Below are 5,867 nucleotides of genomic sequence, written 5' to 3'. Positions count from 1 at the left end.
GCTAGTAGCCTATGAAACCATCACTGTCAGAAAAGTTGAGGAATTTATTCTGCAATGATCATTGAAATATATGCCTATTTCAAATTATTTTAGATGATTGCATTTTGTTATTATATTTAACTAGGCTTACCTGTTCTTTTGTTTTGAATAAGTGTAACGGCTGTCAATGTCGTTCTCCTCCTCAGACGAGGAGGAGCATGGATCGGACCAAGATGCGGATTGGTAAGTGTTCATTATTTAATGGCAAACCAACAAACACTACAAATTAACAAAATAACAAACGTGACTAACCTGCAACAGTCCTGTGTGGCCCAAACGCTGACACAGGAACAAACACCCACAAAACACCAGTGAAACCCTGGCTGCCTTAGTATGACTCTCAATCAGAGACAAACGATACACACCTGTCTCTGATTGAGAATCATACCAGGCCGAACACAAAAACCCAACATAGAAATAGAAAACCTAGACTGCCCACCCAAAACTCACACCCTGACCAATAAACACATACAAAACAAGAGAAAACAGGTCAGGAACGTGACATAACCCCTCCCTTAAGGTGCAAACTCCGGGCGCACCAGCACAAAGTCTAGGGGAGGGTCTGGGTGGGCATCTGACCACGGTGGTGGCTCAGGCTCTGGGCGAGGTCCCCACCCCACCACAGTCACTCCCCGCCTCCGTATCCCCCTCCCAATGACCACCCTCCAACTAAACCCACCTAAATGAAGGGGCAGCATCGGGATAAGGGGCAGCATCGGGATAAGGGGCAGCAGCTCCGGGCTGAGGGACTCTGGCAGGTCCTGGCTGAGGGACTCTGGCAGGTCCTGGCTGAGGGACTCTGGCGGGTCCTGGCTGGCGGCTGGCTCTGGCGGGTCCTGGCTGGCGGCTGGCTCTGGCGGGTCCTGGCTGGCGGCTGGCTCTGGCGGGTCCTGGCTGGCGGCTGGCTCTGGCGGGTCCTGGCTGGCGGCTGGCTCTGGCGGGTCCTGGCTGGCGGCTGGCTCTGGCGGGTCCTGGCTGGCGGCTGGCTCTGGCGGGTCCTGGCTGGCGGCTGGCTCTGGCGGGTCCTGGCTGGCGGCTGGCTCTGGCGGATCCTGGCTGGCGGCTGGCGGATCCTGGCTGGCGGCTGGCGGATCCTGGCTGGCGGCTGGCGGATCCTGGCTGGCGGCTGGCGGATCCTGGCTGGCGGCTGGCGGATCCTGGCTGGCGGCTGGCGGATCCTGGCTGGCGGCTGGCGGATCCTGGCTGGCGGCTGGCGGATCCTGGCTGGCGGCTGGCGGATCCTGGCTGGCGGCTGGCGGATCCTGGCTGGCGGCTGGCGGATCCTGGCTGGCGGCTGGCTCTGGCGGATCCTGGCTGGCGGCTGGCTCTGGCGGATCCTGGCTGGCGGCTGGCTCTGGCGGATCCTGGCTGGCGGCTGGCTCTGGCGGATCCTGGCTGGCGGACGGCTCTGGCGGATCCTGGCTGGACGGCTCTGGCTGGTCCTGGCTGGACGGCTCTGGCTGGTCCTGGCTGGACGGCTCTGGCTGGTCCTGGCTGGACGGCTCTGGCTGGTCCTGGCTGGACGGCTCTGGCTGGTCCTGGCTGGACGGCTCTGGCTGGTCCTGGCTGGACGACGGCTCTGCAGGCTCAGTCCCGACGGGCAGTTCTGGGCAGACTGGCAGACCTGTAGGGAGGAGACGGAGAGACAGCCTGGTGCGTGGTATAGGCACTGGCTGCGCTGGAGAGGAGGAAAGCTCTGACAGCGCTGGACAGGTGGGAGCAGCTGGAGAGAGAACCCGGAGAGACAGCCTGGTGCGGGGGGCTGCCACCGGTGGACTGGTACTTGGAGGTGGCACCGGGTATACCGGACCGTGAAGGAGGACACGTGCTCTTGAGCACCGAGCCTGCCCAACCCTACCAGGTTGAATGGTCCCCGTAGCCCTGCCAGTGCGGCGAGGTGGAATAGCCCGCACTGGGCTATGCAGGCGAACCGGGGACACCACCTGTAAGGCTGGTGCCATGTACGCCGGCCCGAGGAGACGTACTGGAGGCCAGATACGTTGGGCCGGCTTCATGACATCCGGCTCGATGCCCAACCTAGCCCTCCCAGTGCGGCAAGGTGGAATAGCCCGCACTGGGCTAAGCACGCGTACTGGGGACACCGTGCGCTTTACCGCATAACACGGTGTCTGACCAGTACGACGCCCTCTCACTCCACGGTAAGCCCGGGGAGTTGGCTCAGGTATCCAACCCGGCTTCGCCACACTCCCCTTTAGCCCCCCCCCAATAAATTTTGGGGTGAGCCTCTCGGGCTTCCAGCCGCTCTGCCTTGCTTTTGCCTCATAAAACCTCCTCTCCGCTTTCGCTGCCTCCAGCTCCGCTTTGGGACGGCGATATTCCCCTGGCTGAGTCCAGGGTCCTTTGCCGTCCAGGATCTCCTCCCATGTCCATTCCTCTTCTCTCCATTGCTTTTGTTCTTGCCGTCCTTCTCCAATCCGCTTGGTCCTGGTTTGGTGGGTGTTTCTGTAACGGCTGTCAATGTCGTTCTCCTCCTCAGACGAGGAGGAGCATGGATCGGACCAAGATGCGGATTGGTAAGTGTTCATTATTTAATGGCAAACCAACAAACACTACAAATTAACAAAATAACAAACGTGACTAACCTGCAACAGTCCTGTGTGGCCCAAACGCTGACACAGGAACAAACACCCACAAAACACCAGTGAAACCCTGGCTGCCTTAGTATGACTCTCAATCAGAGACAAACGATACACACCTGTCTCTGATTGAGAATCATACCAGGCCGAACACAAAAACCCAACATAGAAATAGAAAACCTAGACTGCCCACCCAAAACTCACGCCCTGACCAATAAACACATACAAAACAAGAGAAAACAGGTCAGGAACGTGACAATAAGTGTCTTATATTCCCCACTTGTACTACTAGGCTACTTTTGCCTTCTTGCAATGCAAGTCTTCAACCACTAGAAACTGTGAGCACAAATGTTCTAAAGTTTGCAGGAGGATAAGCACATTCTCACTTCAAGTTCAGTCTTTATAAATGAAAACTTTTGCGTGAAAACTGGTGCACGCATGGTTTGGGGTATATTTTGTGTGTACCCAAACGTTTATCAATTAGGCCCCTGGTGTGCTAGGGCTAGTCATTTCCATTGACCTTAGAAAAAGATGATTAATTGAACTGAGACAGAGAGAGACAGAGACACACACATGGAGACAGAGAGAGAGACAGAGACATAGAGGGAGAGCACACAGCATGATATAATACATACAGTTGAAGTCGGAAGTTTACATACACCTTAGCCAAATACATTTAAATGCAATTTTTCACAATTCCAATTTCAGAAGTTTACATACACTCAATTAGTATTTGGTAGCATTGCCTTTAAATTGTTTAACTTGGGTCAAACGTTTTGGGTAGCCTTCCACAAGCATCCCACAATAAGTTAGGGGAATTTTGGCCCATTCCTCCTGACAGAGCTGGTGTAACTGAGTCAGGTTTTAAGGCCTCCTTGCTCGAACACGCTTTTAAAGTTCTGCCCACAAATGTTCTATGTGTTTGACATCAGGGCTTTGTGATGGCCACTTCAATACCTTCACTTTGTTGTCCTTAAGCCATCTTGCCACAAATTTGGAAGTATGCTTGGGGTCATTGTCCATTTGGAAGACCCATTTGTGACCAAGCTTGAACTTCCAGACTGATGTCTTGAGATGTTGTTTCAAATTATCCACATAATTTTCCTCCTCATGATGCCATCTATTTTGTGAAGTGCACCAGTCCCTCCTGCAGCAAAGCACCCCCACAACATGATGCTGCCACCCCCGTTCTTCACGGTTGGGATGGTGTTCTTCCGCTTGCAAGCCTCCCCCTTTTTCCTCCAAACATAACGATGGTCATTATGGCCAAACAGTTCTATTTTTGGTTTCATCAGACCAGAGTACATTTCTCCAAAAAGTACGATATTTGTCCCCATGTGCAGTTGCAAACCGTAGTCTGGCTTTTTTATGACGGGTTTGGAGCAGTGGCTTCTTCCTTGCTGAGCGGCCTTTCAGGTTATGTCGATTTAGGACTCGTTTAACTGTGGATATAGATACTTTTGTACCTGTTTCCTCCAGCATCTTCACAAGGTCCTTTGCTGTTGTTCTGCAATTGATTTGCACTTTTCGCACCAAAATACGTTCATCTCTAGGAGACGGAACGCGTCTCCTTCCTGAGCGGAATGACGGCTGCGTGGTCCCATGGTGTTTATACTTGCGTACTATTGTTTGTACAGATGAACGTGGTACATGCAGGCGTTTGTAAATTGCTCCCAAGGATGAACCAGACTTGTGGAGGTCTACTATTATTTTTCTGAGGTCTTGGCTGATTTCTTTTGATTTTCCCATGATGTCAAGCAAAGTGGCACTGTTTGAAGGTAGGCCTTGAAATACATCCACAGGTACACCTCCGATTGACTCAAATTATGTCAATTAGCCTATCAGAAGCTTCTAAAGCCATGACATAATTTTCTGGAATTTTCCAAGCTGTTTAAAGGCACAGTCAACTTAGTGTATGTAAACTTCTGACCCACTGCAATTGTGACAGTTGTGAAATAGAATGTCTGTAAACAATTGTTGGAAAAATGACTTGTGTCATGCACAAAGTAGATGTTCTAACTGACTTGCCAAAACTATAGTTTGTTAACAAGAAATTTGTGGAGTGTTTGAAAAATGAGTTTTAATAAACTTCCGACACCAACTGTACCTTAAACGCTGAGTGATGGGCCTGGAGAAATGTAACCATCAAATTCATAGACAGCGCTATAGATGCAAGGACTGACCAACAATGACATCAACATTATAGTGATAAGCATGTTTTGAGGCTATACAGTGTTTGTTACACTTTCATTGTTTATAAACATTGGAGTAAAAAATATATATTTTGGGTTCTGATGGGGTACGACATGAGGCATTTATAAGTTATATTCTTCAAGAATCAATGGGTATATATCATTAATTTATACATCCACAAATGGATATTGCAACTAAGAATTTTACAACACAATTTATGGTACCCTGGCTGTGAATGTATTTTATTATAAATGTGCTCTTAATCAAACTAAAAGCTTTGAGTCTTCTTGGGTATGACGCTACAATCTTGGCACACCTGTATTTGGTTTCTCCCATTCTTCTCTGCAGATCCTCTCAAGCTCTGTCAGGTTGGATCGGGAGCGTCGCTGCACAGCTATTTTCAGGTCTCTCCAGAGGTGTTATATCGGGTTCAAGTCCGGGCTCTGGTTGGGCCACTCAAGGACATTCAGAGACTTGTTCCGAAGCCACTCCTGCGTTGTCTTGGCTGTGTGCTTAGCGTTGTTGACCTGTTCGAAGGTAAACATTTGCAAACTTCTTCCATTTAAGAATGATGGAGGCCACTGTGTTCTTGGTGACCTTCATAGCTACAGAAATGTTTTGATACCCTTCCCCAGATCTGTGCCTCAATAAAATCCTGTCTCGGAGCTCTACGGACAATTCCTTCAAACTCATGGCTTGGTTATTGCTCTGACGTGCACTGTCAACTGTGGGATCTTAGACAGGTATGTGCCTGTCCAATCAATTGAATTGACCACAGGTGGACTCCAATCCAGGTGTAGAAATATCTCACGAATGATTAATGGAAACAGGATGCACCTGAGATCATTTTTGAGTCTTATAGAAAAGGGTCTGAAAACTTCTGTTTTTTATTGATAATACATTTTCAAACATTTCTAAAAACCTGTTAACACTTTGTAATTTCCGGGTATTGTGTGTAGATTGGTGAGAAAACAAAAATATTTAATACATTTTAGAATAAGTCTGTAACGTGACAAAATGTTGAAAAAGTCAAGGGGT

This window comes from Salvelinus namaycush, chromosome 2, assembly GCF_016432855.1.
Source record: "Salvelinus namaycush isolate Seneca chromosome 2, SaNama_1.0, whole genome shotgun sequence".
Taxonomy (NCBI): domain Eukaryota; kingdom Metazoa; phylum Chordata; class Actinopteri; order Salmoniformes; family Salmonidae; genus Salvelinus; species Salvelinus namaycush.
Note: the sequence above shows the minus strand (reverse complement) of the source record.